The sequence below is a fragment of the Zalophus californianus genome, chromosome 9 (assembly GCF_009762305.2).
Source record: "Zalophus californianus isolate mZalCal1 chromosome 9, mZalCal1.pri.v2, whole genome shotgun sequence".
Lineage (NCBI taxonomy): Eukaryota > Metazoa > Chordata > Mammalia > Carnivora > Otariidae > Zalophus > Zalophus californianus.
This window is the reverse complement of record NC_045603.1, coordinates 17,300,742-17,319,355: the sequence shown is the minus strand read 5'-3', so window position 1 is coordinate 17,319,355 and position 18,614 is coordinate 17,300,742. Positions and strand designations below refer to the sequence as shown.

At 39.7% G+C, this 18,614-nt stretch overlaps 1 protein-coding gene across 5 annotated transcripts in view; it reads right to left on the bottom strand.

The window, feature by feature from the left end:
* Positions 1-18,083, bottom strand: part of SLC41A2 (solute carrier family 41 member 2) — a 122,981-nt gene extending 104,898 nt beyond the window's left edge. For 2 of the 5 annotated variants that reach the window (XM_027593834.2, XM_027593839.2), the window contains exon 1: positions 17,946-18,083. The gene's annotated coding sequence lies outside the window, so the exon portion shown is untranslated. Of the gene's footprint in view, positions 1-1,193; positions 1,359-5,978; positions 6,054-17,843 lie in introns of those variants that run through there. The other 3 variants (XM_027593835.2, XM_027593836.2, XM_027593837.2) reach the window with 3 other exon arrangements.
* Positions 18,084-18,614: the final 531 nt, after the last annotated feature.

Genomic DNA, 18,614 nt, shown 5'->3' with positions numbered 1-18,614 from the left:
ACTATTACCAGAAATATCAGTTAGTGTTACTGTTTGAAAAAACTTAAGGAATAGTTGGATAGTAAAGGAGTTCAATCAGAGAACCCTGTTTTGAAGTTGAGAAACTGCTTTTCAATAATAAAACAAAGTATATTTCTCTTACTCTACCTTAAACATTTCTTACATGTATCTTATTAAAAACTACCACTTAATGACTCTCTCCTTTAATTGATAAGCAATTGACGTTCATTAATTTCCTGAGAACTACTGCTGAGAACATCCCCTTCTCATCAATCATTCATGTATAAAGTCATATGGAACTTTATTCAGAAATAATAGCTACAGATAGCCTTGCTACTGAAAACTGGTATTTTTACTTTTCTTTAATAAATATTGAGCCACCTTTTTTTTTTTTTTTTTAACTTCAGCAGTGAGGAAACTTACAGGTATATCAGAAATTCAAGCCTATGATCAATTTATAATTTTACTTTCTCTGGTACTAGTTTTGTAATTTTTTTTTAAACCAACATTTCTTAGAGGTGTTGTTTTTTATAAACTGACTCAACACTTCCATGTAAAACATAGTGTACATAAGAATAAAACATAAATACATTTCCTTACCAGTTTTCTCTGGCACTTGTGAATCTTAACTACCTAAATTTAGAAAGTAAGTTATGAGTTCATCAGCATTTCAAATGAGTAAAAATTATTATTCAGAATTCATACAAAAGTATACTTTCATACTTTCCCCCATAACACATCCTTATATTTTTAGAGAGAATTCAACTCTAAAAATGCAAACCCACTTCTGGACCAACATAAAATATACACTTAGCTCACTGTATAATTAAACTGAAAACTGAAAATGAAAGCTTCCAGAATTTTAAGGTGCAGAAAGGATGCCAAGGTGCCAAATTTTAAAAGAAAATCCTATTTTTAAGAACAGAGAAAGGAAGAAAGGAAGCTAACATGTCAAAGTTTAAAAGAAAAATAAAACTTTGTTTTTAAGAAAAGTGAAAGGAACACATGATTTGCCCCATGTAAAGTTAGCATTTTTCTTCTACATTTTAACACCTGGAGTGTCCCATAATTTTCATGGTATCTCACTTCAACTATTTACTCAAACCACGTCTATCCATCCACCGCCCCACTCTCTTCCCTATCTCAGAGGTGAAAGAGTACCCTGATGCACAGGCCACACTAAATCACATTACCTTCCAGAGTGATCAAACAGGACAGCTCCTTCCCTGAGGTGTTCCTCAGGTGGGAGCCTAAAATCACCTTCTCTGTCTGGGCCACCCTCACAAGGGCACCAGCACCACCGAGGGAGATGAAACTGATCTTCTACCTTCCCAAACTGCACTTTCCCTTAAGAGCGCTCCCTGGTATACAGTGCTGTGAAGTCAGTTCAAATGCACGGACTCAGTACAAGAGACTCCATGCAGATTAGGTAAGCAACAAGTACACAGTGTTATGTTACTCAATTATCTTGGCAGCAAAGTGAAACAATGGCCTAACTCGGTATCTTTACTCCCTGCAGTCAAGTCTCTCCTCTACCCTTTGGTCAGGGCTGTGCACGTTTTTATTCAAATATCAGTTTAAAAAAAGGGAGGGGGGGGGAAGCTCTACCAAAGCCACCTAAAAACCAACTTAGTTGTCATGATGGTCTTTGCTCAAAAAATGTCCCGACTACCCTTCCTTCTTTCCCAGCTCATTTGAAATTGTGTTTCTGATGTCCACTAGCACAGGGTTTTTTTTTTTTTAATTATTTTTCTTTTTCTCACAGAAGCAATAGGTCTTCAGTGGAAAAAAAAAAAGCAAGGATACATAAAAATTATTTATTCTGGAAACCCATCATTCAGAGATAATCACCGATGACATATTGGTATATAGAACTCTTTTTTTACTATACTTTTTCTCCGTATATGTTTAAAACAAAAATAGGCTTATATTGTACATATTATTTTGTAACCTGCTTTTTGCATTTCGTAAAACATCCCCCAAATCTCCTTATCGATAATATTCTACAAAGTTACTTTTAATGGTTACTTACAATTTCCTCTTTCTAAAACTCCTAGGAGCTCCCAAATTGCCACTTTCTTTCCTACTTCTCCCTCCCCACTCATTCCCCAGTAAGAACAGCACAACTAAAAAGCCTTCATTTAATGGACACATCCTCAACACTGCCAGACAGCTGGCATTCTGTATTCATTTTTCCATCTTCATAGCCATGATTTCATTTATATTTGTTAGATAATTGTGAACAAGTTACTGCATCTGCCCTACCACACTCCAAAGCGGGGCCAGATTACCACCGAGTCTGTGGTGTGTCTCCCCCACAATCCATCACATATTATTTCAAAATGATAATAACTCCAAACAAATTAAGAGTCACAAAAAGGTATGAGTCTTCCCAGAAAGACTACCTCATTGTTTCTCTAAAAATTACAAAACATTAATGATTTTCTCTCTCTTTTGGTGTTTTGAAATGCATGCGTAGATTGCCTACGTAGCACTGCCCCTAGGGATTGAGAAAGGGCTAGATTTTGTCCTAAAGAGTAATAGGCTTTAATTTTTTCCTCGTTTGTATTTCAATTTCAGTTAGTGTAATTACACTAATACAGTGTAATATTAGTTTCAGGTGTAGAACTTAGTGATTCAAGAGTAACATGATTTTAAATTCAGATTATAAAATCTATGCACAAAATCCCATACCTGAGTATATAGATTTCAGGCAAGTACATTTTGAAAAGGAGAGAATAATACCTGCCTGTTCAAAGTTGTATCACTGATGTGGAACCACTGGCAAATGCTTTACGCTATGTTTGAAACTGTACAAAGCTTACTATTTGCTATCCTTTCATTAAATGAATTAATCAATAACAGGACTTGCATTGAGTGATTTTATGGGGAAATTCCAAGTGACTTATTCAGCAAATCTCCACACTTCAATTAAGAGAGATGATTTTCTTTCCAAAAATTCAATGTCAAGAAGTATCAATGTACTGATATTGAGAGTAGTTCAGGGCTTGGGCTCCAAAGTCAAACTGCTTTGGCTTCAATACTGACTTTCACTAGCTGTGGGACCTATGCCTCTACACCTCAGTTTCCTCATGAAAAAATACCTCCCTCATTGGGTTTTTCTGAAGATTAAATTACTTAATACATGTAAAGTACATAGATCAGTGTACTAAGCCCTCAAAAAAATGTTAATTATTATCATTAGTCATCATTCTTTTTATACATTTTTATGAAAGGTTCAAAACCTAATTTCCCATCTCTTTTGCCCCTTACTAAGGAATATACAATACCGTACGATCACAAAAATATTATACATCGCTGTAATGAACCCCTCCCTGGCTTATAATTTTCAGATCCACTGTTTTGTTACAATTTCCTTTAAAAAATCGGCTGAGGTTTAATATTTACCTTTTATATAATTTATCCCATCCTACTTTTTTTTTAAGATTATTTGAGAGAGAGACAGTGAGAGAGGCAGGGAGGGGGAGAGGGAGAGAGAAACTTTAGCAGACTCTGTGTTCGGCTCAGAGCCCAAAGCAGGGTTTGCTCTCATGACCCTGAGATCATGACCTGAGCTGAAACCTAGAGTCGGACACTTAACTGACTACGCCACCCAGGTGCCTCTACCCCATCCTACTTTTAATTAATTAAACTACCAGCAAGCTATAAAGTGTTGTATATATACATACTGACCACTATGTACATACACTACATAGTACTTATGTATACTGAACAGAGGTCTTCAGGAAACCACAGTGTTTTAAAAGAAAAAAAGAAAATGAAAGCTGGAATAGGAAGTAGCTCTAATACCACTGTTTACATGTCATATCTGATGTATTTTTTCATTTTAAAAAGAGATCTAAATAACATTTTTACAATCTACAAATAAAACAGACTGCCTTAAACCACTACTGTAAGGTCTATTCTGGACCGAAGAACTAAGTCTACTCAACCAGAACATGAAGCACTCGTAAAGATGGAATCCATCAAGAGTTTGCCTGGGGTTATTTTGAAGCCTTACAATCTGGAAAGGCTAGAGGACAAGAGTTTTCTGACTTTTATTAAAAAAGCAAATTCAAATGTTACTATAAAAATTCTTTACTAATTGTTTATCTAAAAACATAGAAGAAAGTGGCAGATATCATGAAAAAAATAGCAGCCCGTGCTCTGGACTCTCACATAATCTTTTTTGAAAACCTGGGAGACACACATGTTCACACATTGCAGTTTAGGAAACTGAGTCTCGAAGATGTTAAGGAATCTGCCCAAGTTGTAGTCAGTAAGATGAAGATGCAGGATCTTGAATTCATGACTTCTTGACTAACTGGCTAGTGATAAGGAAGACACTATTGGCATTTTATGGTATGATCCTTCTACACCAGGTAAGTGGCCATGCGGGACGAGAATGACACAACCAAGGTCCTTCCAAGGCTCGTTCTTAGCTCTGCTCATGCCCAACAATGGAATCCAGTAAATTGGATTCAAGTTGTTTTTTAACACAGTTGATGGCTCAAGAATGAAAATCGCTCCTTCTTAAGTCTCAACCCTAATTCACAGGTGAACTCTCTGCAGTTTCTTCTATTACTCAACTAATAAATGAGCAAGTATTTACTGAAGACCCAGAAATTTAGCTGTATCATAAATTACCCTTTTTTATAAGTGCCACATAAATCTGTAGAAGAGACCACTTCTATTTTTAATACCTGCCCACCCCGACAATGCCTTTACTTTGCAAAAAACATCATTGCTCTTATTTACATGAAGGTCATCCTTTACTAATTTATGAGCTTTTGATACAAAATTCTACATATTTCCCATTCGGTATTAGTCAAAATGTGGGTGTTCACTAAAAACATGTTGAAAGAAGGAATGAACAAAACAATGGTGAGCAGAACCTTAAAGAACAGGTAAGATTTAGAGAGATGGGGAAAAAAGGCAGGGGTGGCAGGGTCGGGGGAGGAGGGGAGTGCATTCTAACAAGGTGACATGTTAGCAGCCAGACGACTACTGGGGAAATCAATAGACAGGTCTGTGTAGCACATTCCTGTCATCATGTAGCAAAATAGTAAACTGGGTAAGATCTGGAATCCTGATCTGGAATCCCCTAGGGGGCTTAGGACTTCATTTTCTAAATTAGGCCCATAGATTTAAACATTTATTTTTAATGCAGAGCAATTATTTGTTTAAATTAAACCCTATCTGAAATCCCTATATATAAAATAGGAACAAACAAAGCAGTACAGGGTTTAGCACCCTGGTTCCCACCCACTCAGTCTTCACCTACCCAACTTGAGAAGAACCAGAAGCCCCCTCCTGCGAGCACAATTAAAAAAACCACTGGGCTAGAAAACGGTCTGGAAGGACAGATACCAAAGTGCTCAGAGTGTTTACCTCTAAAGAACTAGGTTGGCCTAGGCTGGGGGGCAGAGGGGGGGTATAGGGTAAGGAAGGACTTGAAATACCATTTTCACTTTTTAAATCTTGCATATTTTTATATTATTTGGATTTTTGTTTATATTGAGCACTTTTTATTTTTTAATTTAAAAAGTAATAAATAAGAAACCACTGCTCTAAAATAGCACTTTTAATGGTTAAATTTCAAGTGCATTGCCACATTTTAATGAATCATTTCCCTACAGCAGGACATTTTCTTGACTAAACTACACTGTAATGAAAATGAACATCTTTGTGCATAATAATTTCCCATACTTAGAATTATTTCCTTACGATAAATTTATACAAGTTAGCAGTTTCAATTTAGGTTCTACGATGCATTGCTTAAAATAGGACTCTGTAGAACATAAAAATATAAAATTCGGTATGTATTTTTAAAAAACCATCTTATATTAGCAAAATTAGATTCTAACACACAAGTTTAAGCTACATAAAATCTAATTTACAAAACTAATTAGCCAAGTTTCCACATCTCAAAAGTATATTAAAGAGAAATTTGAATCAGAAACTTGAAATCTCTCTACCTTTCATGAATTTTTCATAACTTCTCTTGCCATTTATCGAAACCATACACTTAAAGAATTTTTCCTTCACAGCTGGGTTTCACAATCTAATTCTGTGAAGTCACAGTACTGTGAGAGTACAATCATTCTCTGGTAACAAACTGACATCATTAGATTCTTACTTGTAAGTTCTTTGGGGTATATGGATATTCTATTTTTTTTTTTTTAAGATTTTATTTATTTGACAGAGAGACACAGTGAGAGAGGGAACACAAGCAGGGGGAGTGGGAGAGGGAGAAGCAGGCCTCCCACTGAGCAGGGAGCCTGATGAGGGGCTCGATCCCAGGACCCTGATATCATGACCTGAGCTGAAGGCAGACGCTTAACGACTGAGCCACCCAGGCGCCCTGGATATTCTATTTTTACTTCTTCTAAGACCAAAATTTATTTTCTGTTGCTTCTCCATTAAGCTCACATGATTGATACATTTTAATCTAATTTATTCTCTTTCTTCCTAGCCATCTTTATAAAACTGTCTTTTGGTGAGTACTCAGAAAAAAGCCTATCCAAACAAAATATAAACGACTGCTGGATTGCCTCCTCTCATGAATGATCTGTCATTGCTCTGTACTCCATTGGAAGAAAAACTCCCTAATCAGAAAGTCAGTTGTTCTTTTTCTTCTCTCTGTTTTAATATATCATAAGAGTGCTTTTCGTTAAATTATCTTTTAATAAATCAGTATGATTCTATCACTAACATGATTCCAACTGAGAAAAGACGAATTTCTAATAAAACTTTCTCCTTTTTCCAAAAGCAAGTATTATTAGAAATGCCAAGGTCATTTCTACTACTATGTAACAGTTCTAAAATTAAGAATGTTGGGTGCCTGGGTCGCTCAGTTGGTTAAGCGACTGCCTTCAGCTCAGGTCATGATCCTGGAGTCCCTGGATCGAGTCCCACATCCGGCTCCCTGCTCGGCAGGGAGTCTGCTTCTCCCTCTGACCCTCCCCCCATCTCATGTGCTCTCTCTCTCTCATTCTCTCTCTCTCAAATAAATAAATATCTTTAAAAAAAATTAAAAATGTTTAGACTCTATCAACAAAGATTTGCTTAATCCCTACTGGGTACCAAGCACTAAGCTAAATACCAGAGGTTCAACATGAGTAAGACAGAAGCAAGATCTACTCTTAAACAGACCTTTCTGTTAGTGTAAAGGCACTTAAGCAGACTATAAATCTTTATGAAATGGGAAGTTCCAGTACCAAAAATAGTGGAAAGATTTTTTAGAAAAAACAGATTAGAACGAACTTTGGAATACCTATAACACTGGGCCAAAGAATTTGTAGTTTATATTCAAATAGAGAAACACTGGACACTCAAAAGGATCTTTAGAAAATATTAATCTAATCAGCTCCTTATTGAAACTTTCAGTGGCTTCTCATTTCCTCTAACATAAATGCAAATTCTTTAATAAGGCTAACTAAATCTTGTATCATCATCATTGCCACCCACCTAAGACCTCTGGCTGTTTTCACACTAGGCTTTTTCTCTGCTTCCTCTATTGCAGATTTTCAAACTTTACATATCACAATTTAGTAAATATGTGTGACACATTCTTCTTTCTATTTGATTTCTTTTTTAAAAAACATGCAGGTCACAACCCACTAAACTGAATTTATAATCTACTCGTGAGTGCCTAAGTACCTGCAGTTTGAAAAATACTACTTTAGAGTTAATACAAGAGGAGGAGCAAGATGGCGGAGGAGTAGGAGACCTAAATTTCATCTGGTCCCAAGAATTCAGCTAGATAGGGATCGAAAACATTCTGAACACCTACGAACTAAACAGAAGATCGAAGAAAAGAATAGCAGCAACTCTCTGAAGAGAAAAGTGACCACTTTCTGGAAGGTCTCTTCTGATTTGTTTAGTGTCTATTTTTCTGGGGTCATTGTTACCCTGTTAGCATTTTGTTCTCTCATTCATCTATTCTCCTCTGGACAAAATGACAACACGGAAAAACTCACCTCAAAAAAAAGAACAAGAGGCAGTACTGACTGCCAGGGACCTAATCAATATGGACATTAGTAAGATGTCGAAACTAGAGTTCAGAAAGACAATTTTAAAGATACTAGCTGGGCTTGAAAAAAGTATGGAAGATATTAGAGAAACCCTTTCTGGAGAAATAAAAGAACTAAAATCTAACCAAGTCGAAATCAAAAAGGCTATTGATGAGGTGCAATAAAAAATGGAGGCCCTAACTGCTAGGATAAATGAGGAAGAAGAGAGAATTAGCGATATAGAAGACCAAATGATGGAAAATAAAGCTGAGAAAAAGAGAGATAAACAACTACTGGATCACGAGGGCAGAATTCGAGAGATAAGCGATACCATAAGACAAAACAATATTAGAATAATTGGAATCCCAGAAGAAGAAGAACGAAAGAGAGGGGCAGAAGGTATACTGGAGCAAATTATAGCAGAGAACTTCCCTAATTTGGGGAAGGAAACAGGCATCGAAATCCAGAAGGCACAGAGACCCTCCCTCGAAATCAATAAAAATAGGTCAACACCCTGACATCTAATAGTAAAACTTACAAGTCTCAGAGACAAAGAGAAAATCGTAAAAGTTGCTTGGGATAAGAGATCTGTAAACTACAATGGTAAAAACATTAGATTGGCAACAGACCTATCCACAGAGACCTGCAGGCCAGAAAGGACTGGCATGATATATTCAGAGCACTAAACGAGAAAAATATGCAGCCAAGAATACTATATCCAGCTAGGCTGTCATTGAAAATAGAAGGAGAGATAAAAAGCTTCCAGGACAAACAAAAACTAAAGGAATTTGCAAACACAAAACCAGTCAGGCCTACAAGAAATATTGAAAGGGGTCCTCTAAGCAAAGAGAGAGCCTAAAAGTAACATAGACCAGAAAGGAACACAGACAATATACAATAACAGTCACATTACAGGCAATACAGTGGCACTAAATTCGTATCTTTCAATAGTTACCCTGAATGTAAATGGGCTAAATGCCCCAATCAAAAGACACAGCCTATCAGACTGGATTACAAAAAACAAGATCCATCAATATGCTGTCTCCGAGAGACTCATTTTAGACCCAAAGACACCCCCAGATTGAAAGTGAGGGGGTGGAAATCCATTTACCTTGCTAATGGACACCAAAAGAAAGCTGGCAATCCTTATATCAGGATTGCCAAAGGTGGCAATCCTTATATCAGACAAATTAGATTTTAAACCAAAGACTATAATAAGAGATGAGGAAGGACACTACATCATACTTAAAGGGTCTATCCAACAAGATCTAATAATTGTAAATATCTACACCCCTAACATGGGAGCAGCCAATTACATAAGCCAATCAATAACAATATCAAAGAAACACATCGACAACAATACAATAATAGTGGGGGACTTTAGCACCCCCCTCACTGAAATGGACAGATCATCAAAGCAAAAGATCAACAAGGAAATAAAGACTTTAAATGACACAATGGACCAAATGGACTTCACAGATATATTCAGAACATTTCATCCCAAAGCAACAGAATACACATTCTTCTCTAGTGCCCATGGAACATTCTCCGGAATAGATCACATCCTGGGTCACAAATCAGGTCTCAACCAGTACCAAAAGACTGGGATCATGCCCTGCGTATTTCCGGACCACAATGCTTTGAAATTAGAACTTAATCAAAAGACGAAAGTCGGAAAGAACTCAAATACATGGAGGCTAAAGAGCATCCTACTAAAGAATGAATGGGTCAACCAGGAAATTAAAGAAGAATTTAAAAAAAATTCATGGAAACAAATGAAAATGAAAACACAACTGTTCAAAATCTTTGGGATGCAGCAAAGGCAGTCCTAAGAGGTAAGTATACAGCAATACAAGCCTTTCTCAAGAAAAAAGAAAGATCTCAAATACACAATCCAACCCTACACCTAAAGGAGGTGGAGAAAGAACAGCAAATAAAGCCTAAACCCAGCAGGAGAAGAGAAATAGTAAAGATCAGAGCAGATATCAATGAAATAGAACAGTAGAACTGATCGACGAAACTAGGAGCTGGTTCTCTGAAAGAATTAACAAGATTGATAAACCCCTGGCCAGACTTATCAAAAAGAAAAGAGAAATGACCCAAATAAATAAAATCATGAATGAAAGAGGAGAGATCACAACCAACACCAAAGAAATACAAATAATTATAAGAACATATTACGAGCAACTATATGCCAGCAAATTAGATAATCTGGAAGAAATGGATGCATTCCTAGAGATGTATCAACTACCAAAACTGAACCAGGAAGAAATAGAAAACCTGAACAGACCTAAACCACTAAGGAAATTGAAGCAGTCATCAAAAATCTCCCAAGAAACAAAAGCTCAGGGCCAGATGGCTTCCCAGGGGAATTCTAACAAACATTTAAAGAAAAATAGATATTTATTCTTCTGAAACTGTTCCAAAAAATAGAAATGGAAGGAAAACTTCCAAACTCATTTTATGAGGCCACCATTACCTTGATCCCAAAACCAGACAAAGACCCCATGAAAAAGGAGAATTACAGACCAATATCCTTGATGAACATGGATGCAAAAATTCTCACCAAAATACTAGCCAATAGGATCCAACAGTACATTAAAAGGATTATTCACCATGACCAAGTGGGATTTATCCCTGGGCTGCAAGGTTGGTTCAACATCCGCAATCATTCAATGTGATACAATACATTAATAAAAGAAAGAACAAGAATCATATGATCCTCTCAATAGATGCAGAAAAAGCATTTGACAAAGTACAGCATCCTTTCTTGATCAAAACTCTTCAGAGTATAGGGATAGAGGGTACATACCTCAATATCATAAAAGCCATCTATGAAAAACCCACAGCGAATATCTCAATGGGGAAAAACTGAGAGCTTTCCCCCTAAGGTCAGGAACACGGCAGGGATGTCCACTATCACCACTGCTTTCAACAGTGCTAGAAGTCCTAGCCACAGCAATCAGACAATAAAAAGAAATAAAAGGCATCCGAAATGGCAAAGAAGAAGTCAAACTCTCACTCTTTGCAGATGATATGATACTTTATGTGGAAAACCCAAAAGACTCCACCCCAAAACTGCTAGAACTCATACAGGAATTTAGTAAAGTGGCAGGATATAAAATCAATGCACAGAAATCAGTGGCATTCCTATACACCAACAACAAGACAGAAGAAAGAGAAATTAAGGAGTCGATCCCATTTACGACTGTACCCAAAACCATAAGATACCTAGGAATAAATCTAACCAAAGAGGCAAAGGATCTGTACTCAGAAAACTATAAAATACTCATGAAAGAAATTGAACAAGACACAAAGAAATGGAAAAACGTTCCATGCTCATTGATTGGAACAACAAATATTGTGAAGATATCAATGCTACCTAGAGCAATCTACACATTTAATGCAATCCCTATAAAAATACCATCAACTTTTTTCAAAGAAATAAACAAAGAATCCTAAAACTTGTATGGAACCAGAAAAGACCCTGAATAGCCAGAGGAATGTTGAAAAAGAAAAGCAAAGCTGGTGGCATCACAATTCTGGACTTCAAGCTCTATTACAAAGCTATCATCATCAAGATAGTATGGTACTGGCACAAAAATGCATAGATCAATGGTACAGGATAGAGAGCCCAGAAATGGACCCTCAACTCTATGGTCAACTCTTCTTTGACAAAGCAGGAAAGAATATCCAATGGAAAAAAGACAGTCTCTTCAACAAATGGTGTTGGGAACATTGGACAGCCACATGCAGAAGAATGAAACTGGACCATTTCCTTACACCACACACAAAAATAGACTCAAAATGGATGAAAGACCTAAATGTGAGACAGGAGTCCATCAAAATACTAGAGGAGAACACAGGCAGAAACCTCTTTGACCTCAGCCGCAGCAACTTCTTCCTAGAAACATCGCCAAAGTCAAGGGAAGCAAGGGCAAAAATGAACTACTGGGGCTTCATCAAGATAAAAAGCTTTTGCACAGCAAAAAAGTCAACAAAACCAAAAGACAACCAACAGAATGGGAGAAGATATTTGCAAATGACATCCAGATTCAGGGCTAGTATCCAAAATCTATAAAGAACTTATGAAAGTCAACACCCAAAGAACAAATAATCCAATCAAGAAATGGGCAGAAGACATGAACAGACATTTTTTTCCCAAGAAGACATCCAAATGGCCAACAGACACATGAAAAAGTGCTCAACATCGCTCGGCATCAGGGAAATCCAAATCAAAACCTCAATGAGATACCACCTCACACCAGTCAGAATGGCTAAAATTAACAAGTCAGGAAACAACAGATGTTGGTAGGGATGTGGAGAATGGGGAACCCTCCTACGCTGTTGGTGGGAATGCAAGCTGGTGCAGCCACTCTGGAAAACAGTATGGAGGTTCCTCAAAAAGTTGAAAACAGAGCTACCATACGACCCAGCAATTGCACTATTGGGTATTTACTCCAAAGATACAAATGTAGGGATCCGAAGGGGTACATGCACCCCGATGTTTATAGCAGCAATGTCCACAATAGCCAAACTATGGAAAGAGCCAAGATATCCATCGACAGATGAATGGATAAAGAAGATGTGGTATATATCTACAATGGAATATTATGCAGCCATCAAAAGGAATGAAATCTTGCCATTTGCAACGACGTGGATGGAACTGGAGGGTATTATGCTGAGCGAAATAAGTCAATCCGAGAAAGACATGTATCATATGATCTCACTGATATGAGGAATTCTTAATCTCAGGAAACAAACTGAGGGTTGCTGGAGTGGCGGGGGGTGGGAGGGATGGGGTGGCTGAGTGATAGACATTGGGGAGGGTATGTGCTATGGTGAGCGCTGTGAATTGTGTGAGACTGTTGCGTCACAGAACTGTATCTCTGAAACAAATAATATATATGTTTAAAAAAAAAAAGAAGATAGCAGGAGGGGAAGAATGAAAGGGGGAAATCGGAGGTGGAGACGAACCATGAGAGACCATGGACTCTGAGAAACAAACTGAGGGTTCTAGAGGGGAGGGGGGTGGGGGATGGGTTAGCCTGGTGATGGGTATTAAAGAGGGCACATTCTGTGTGGAGCACTGCGTGTTATACGCAAACAATGAATCATGGATCACTACATCAAAAACTAATGATGTAATGTATGGTGATTAACATAATAAAGTAAAATAAAATAAAAAAGAAAAATACTACTTTAGTATACTACCCCTCTCACTTCTTGGCCTTTCCACATGTTCTTTTTTCCTGAAACTCTTGCTCATCCTCACTCTTCCCTTTTACCTGACTACTTCCTATTCTACTTTGTGACCTTAGCTTTTTTTTTTTTAATATTTTATTTATTTGTCAGAGAGAGCACAAGCAGGGGGAAGAGCAGGCAGGGAGAGAAACAGGCTCCCCACTGAGCAAGGAGCCCATGGGGGATTCAATCCCAGGACCCTGGGATCATGACCTGAGCCACAGGCGTCCCTGTGACCTTAGCTCTTAACCATCACTTCCCTTGACCCTCCCAGATGAGTTCCCGCTCCTCTGTGGTCCCAAAGTACCCTGAACTTTCTAACATTTATTATACTTTATTGTGATTGTTCTTGCACTAGCTGTCTTTGTAGGCTGTAAACTCCATAAAGACAAGAACCCATTCTCTTTCGCTGCTGAATCCCAAGGGCCTAGATTAGTGCCTATTATGTATTAGACACTCAGTAAATATTTGAGGAGTAAAAAAGTTAGGATATAGACTTAATAATCTATATATTTAACCACACAATGAAATGATCATCCACTTAAAAACTGTTCAGAGGTTTAGCTACTTCCAAGGAAAACAAATTCTCAGTTCCTATTTTGTAAATTATTAAATTCCTAGGTTAGCCTATAAAACAACCACAACACACTTAAACTGATCGCTTATTTCCCTCTCTACAAAGACAACAGGACTTTCACTCCCCTAAATAGGAGTAAACGGGATTAAAGGCACACTTTTCTTTCTCTTTACCCCATCAGTAATTCCTGGAGAAAGTGACTGACCTAAGGGTTAAGAAAGGAATAAAGGTCAATATTCCAGACAGGCCTCACCCCCGAACTCTCACTGGCTCTCTCCCACTTGGATGACTTCAAGGAAAGTTTTCCTTTCCATTCCAACTCCTGGGAGGACAACTTCCTGATTCAGAACGTTTCCCTCCCTGCAGGGGAGACCCGACCCGCAGCTTTTTAGGCGCTACAGTTTCCTCTGGGTAGGTAAATTAAGAAGGAACAGAGTAAGCACAGATCTAAACTAAATTCTCCAATCCAGCTTTACCAGAAATAACAATGAAACTGTATTTTAACAGTATTTTAATCTTCATCTGGTTTCTTGACTCTGATCTCAATTTGACCAGAATCTGGAGATAGAGGAGGTGTTAATGAGCACACTGAAAAGCTTATGACCCATGAACAATAGTCATTGCAGTCTGACTTCTGGGTCCTAGGAGAAGAGTAGCATGGAGAAGCTAGGTGGGGAAAAGGAGAAGAGGAAGGGAATGAAGAAGGTTCTTCCACCTCTTCCTATTTAGAATTTCTATTGGGTAAAAATGTCTAAATAAATTGAATCTTAATATCTTACAACCTTCCTTTCCAAATTCTCAATCTTGCTTTTCTTTTCTCTTCTTCCAGACCTTGTATGCTATCCAAAGATCTCCATTTTCAACACCCACACTTTTGGAAATACTACAAGTTTTGTCAAACCTCCAAAACGTTACGTGATCCCATACTACCTACCTCTCCTATCCTTCCTCAAGTCAAAATTCCCATTTCCTCAGTGTAGCTGATCAGGGGGAAAGCAATCTGATTAAATCCATTCACATTACGATAGAATAACTGACTGACAGTTATTTGAACCCTACTGGAGATACATATGTTTTATTATTTTTTATATATATTTTAAAACACACACACATTATTCTTAAGCTATAGAAATGTAACTACAGTAATCTCAGAGAAAAGATGAGAGGTGCCTAGAAGTTCACCATAAAGGAGGCAGATCTGCTCTGACCACCATTTCCTAGGGGTCATGTCCCCCAAACTGTTCCCATTTTACATTGCCCTCGACTTTCAGTCCTCCAATAAATCCTAATAACTCCAGGATGTGAAGAAAGCCAGTGTGGAAAACATTTATAGCTATGGGACACTTTTATATCTATTGGGTGAGTCAGTAACAATCACTATTAGGTTGGATAGGTTATTATTTTCAATATATTTGATAATCACTCCATTAGCTAAAAGAAAAACATACACTCAGGTTATGTACTGAAATTATTCATTCTACTAAGAAAGTCATTGAGGCATAAACGGGTTAAATAACATTTCCATTGTTTTATAATTTAGTAGTTGAAAAGCAGGATTGGATTGATCTTCACACTTTTATTCAGTAGCTTATCCATTAATTCCACTTGGAAATCTTTAATTTTATTTTCTATAACATTTCTGAAGTTTGGAAGTATATTTTTGAACAGTAACATTAGAGTAATAGGAAAATGAGCTTGAACTCCTGAGAGGCAGGTGTCATGTCTTTTTTGGTGGTTTTTGCTATAAAAGAGCTAAAGCCAATGCTGAATTTGTGTGTACTCATAAATTAACCACTAAATAAGCATAGCTGCATTCATTCAGCTGTACGTGGCTCTTAACTTCAGCACCATCAAAAATATTTACTTGCGGGCGCCTGGGTGGCTCAGTTGGTTAAGGGACTGCCTTCGGCTCAGGCCATGATCCTGGAGTCCCGGGATGGAGTCCCGTGATGGAGTCCCGTGATGGAGTCCCGCATCGGGCTCCCTGCTCGGCAGGGAGTCTGCTTCTCCCTCTGACCCTCCCCCCTCTCATGTGCTCTCTCATTCTTTCTCTCAAATAAATAAATAAAATGTTTAAAAAAAAATATTAACTTGCCACCCACAGATGAGTCTAAGTGTAATAAAAGACTGCAAAAACTTAGGAAAACAAGATCTTCCACTTTGCCTGAGAAGTTAAGCAAATGAAATTTTAATTGAATAATTGGTGTTTGCCATTTTTTAGTAGTTTGTTTAGCCAGCCATCAAAATAAATTATTTGTAATTAAAATGGTAACTGGGACTTTTTTCAAACCAAGCAATGAATATATGGAAACACCAACTGTGTGTGGTCTCTCTTGAATCTGGTCATGGCATACCTTTTGTGGCTTTTCTCAAGATGTAAGAAAGGGAAACAGGACTAAGATGCCCTAGAATTGACAGGTAGGGTATTCTGAAAAACATCAAAGGCCCTTACTCAGTTTTCCCCAAGTAGAAGCATTATGTTGCTTGCTATCAGGTTGGTTGCCTTTTTTAGTCAGTAACAGCCCCCAAACCTAATTTTTTTTCCATAAATGAACAACATAATACAACAATAAAAAAATACCCAACATGTAAGGGGAAAAAAGACAAATAATCCAAACAAAATATGTGCAAATTATTTGAATAGACTTTTCTCCAAAGAAGCTATACAAATAGCCAATAAGCACATGAAAAGATGCTCAACATGATTAGTCCTTAGGTAAATGCAAATCAATACCACTTCACACCCACTAGAACGGCTCTAACAAAACTAGCCAAGAGATAATCACAAGTGTTGGTGAATATGTGGAGAAACCCGAACCCTCATACAGTGTTTGGCGGGAATGTAAAAGGATGCTGCTACTATGCAAAAGTTTGGCAGTTTCACAAAACGTTAAAGACACAGATGCGCAAGAGAAATGAAAGCATATGCCCACATAAGACTTGCAACAAATGTTCATGGCAGCATATTCACAAGGGCCAAAAAGTGGAAACATCCTGAATACCCATCAAGTGATGAACAGATAAACAATATGTGATATTATGGAACACCAATACAATGGAATATTATCCAGCCATAAAAAAAGAACAAAGTACTGATATACCCTACAACATGGATGAACCTTGAAAACATTTTGCTATGTGAAAGAAGCCAGACACCAAAAGCCATATATTGTAGGATTCCTTTTATATGACATTTCCAGACTAGGCAAATCCATAGAGAAAGAAGATTAGCGTTTGCCAGAGGGTGGGATAAGGGAGAAATGAGAAATAACTGCTAATGGGTACAAGGTTTCATTTTGAGGTGATGAAAATGTTCAGGATAGTGGTGACAGTTGCAAAACTTTGTGACTATAGTAAAAGCCACACTTTAAAAGGATGAATTTTATGGTATGTGCAGTGTATCTCAATTAAAAAACAAGTGTTCATTTACAGAAAAATGACACATATGTGTAATAGACTTGTAAAGGTAATATACGTAATTACATACGAAAACGTAATCTCTTAAAGTAGATGGACGTTTGGGTTTTATTTTTTTTTAATTGAGATACATTTCACTTACATAAAGAAAAGAATGAAAGAGGCGGTGACACGGAGCAACTGCCGAGCCCTGAAGCGATGGAGCTGGGGTGTGCCCGAGCCCGCCTGGCGGCGTCTCCATCCGAGCTCACCTTCCACCCGTCACTCAGCCACCCCCCCCCACCTCCCCAGGGCTGCAGGGCCCAGCGTTCCGGGCCCGGGGCCGACAACCCGCAGCTGCCCGGCTCCGCGGCCGGCGTCCAGGGCCAGCCTGCTGTCCCGCCCGAGGTGGGGCAGGCGCTGGGGCCCGGGAGGGGGGGGAGGGGGGCACGGCGGCTCGGGAGGGGCGCGCCGCCGCTCCCCACAGCCCCGGCCCTCCCGCGCCCAGGCAGCAGGGTCCCAGTCCGGGCCCGCCCTACCTCCCTCCAGTACCTGGGATGCGCCCGAACCCCGCGCCACGGCCAAAGCCCAGACTTCCCCTCCATTATCACCTGCCCCGGAGCGCGGCCGCGCCGGCCGATGTGAGGAGAGGGGACCCCGCCTCTTCAGACGCGACCTAAGCACCAGGGGCGGGGAATGGAAGGAGCGTTCACCTAGTCCCACCGCGGCGGCGGCGACGGCGGCGGCGGCGGCTGCCCCCAGACCACGGCTCCTTCCTGCTCGCGCGCCTCCTCGCGCCCTCGCGGCCGCGCGCTGACAGCCCGGGAGCCGGTGCCCGCGGCCCGCTGCTCCCCGCCCCCGCTTGGCCGTCCCGCGCACGCGCAGCCGCGCCGCCGCCGGAGGGGAAGCGGGCCCCTGGTGATGTGGCCGCGGGGGCGGCGACCTGGAGCGCGAGCGCCGCCCCTCCCCGACCCCCGGCCGCACCCTGAAAGCCGCGGGCCGGGGGCGGGGGGATGGAAGAGTAGCACGGCGGGAGTCTTCAGGGAACCGTACCCGGGAGGAGGGGCTGTGGCCTTTCGGCAGCCCCCTCCTTCCCCGCAGACCCACGCCCATCCACATCGCCAGCTGCTCCTAGGTCCGAACCCCCAAATCTATGACTCATGATTTCTGTGCTCAGACCAGGGGCCTCCTGGTGGCTGGATTCGTGTTTCCTTCTCGCAGACTGGAATGAAAACCAAGGCGTGTGTAACTCTGTGCCTGCCCTTGCGCAGAGCAGCGCTGAAGGAGCCGTGCCTAGCTGGTCGGAGAGAGAAGGGGGTGGACCAGTAAGGGGATGGGATTGAGGGCCGCTCCCAGCACCTTCCCAGGCGGGGAGAGAGGTG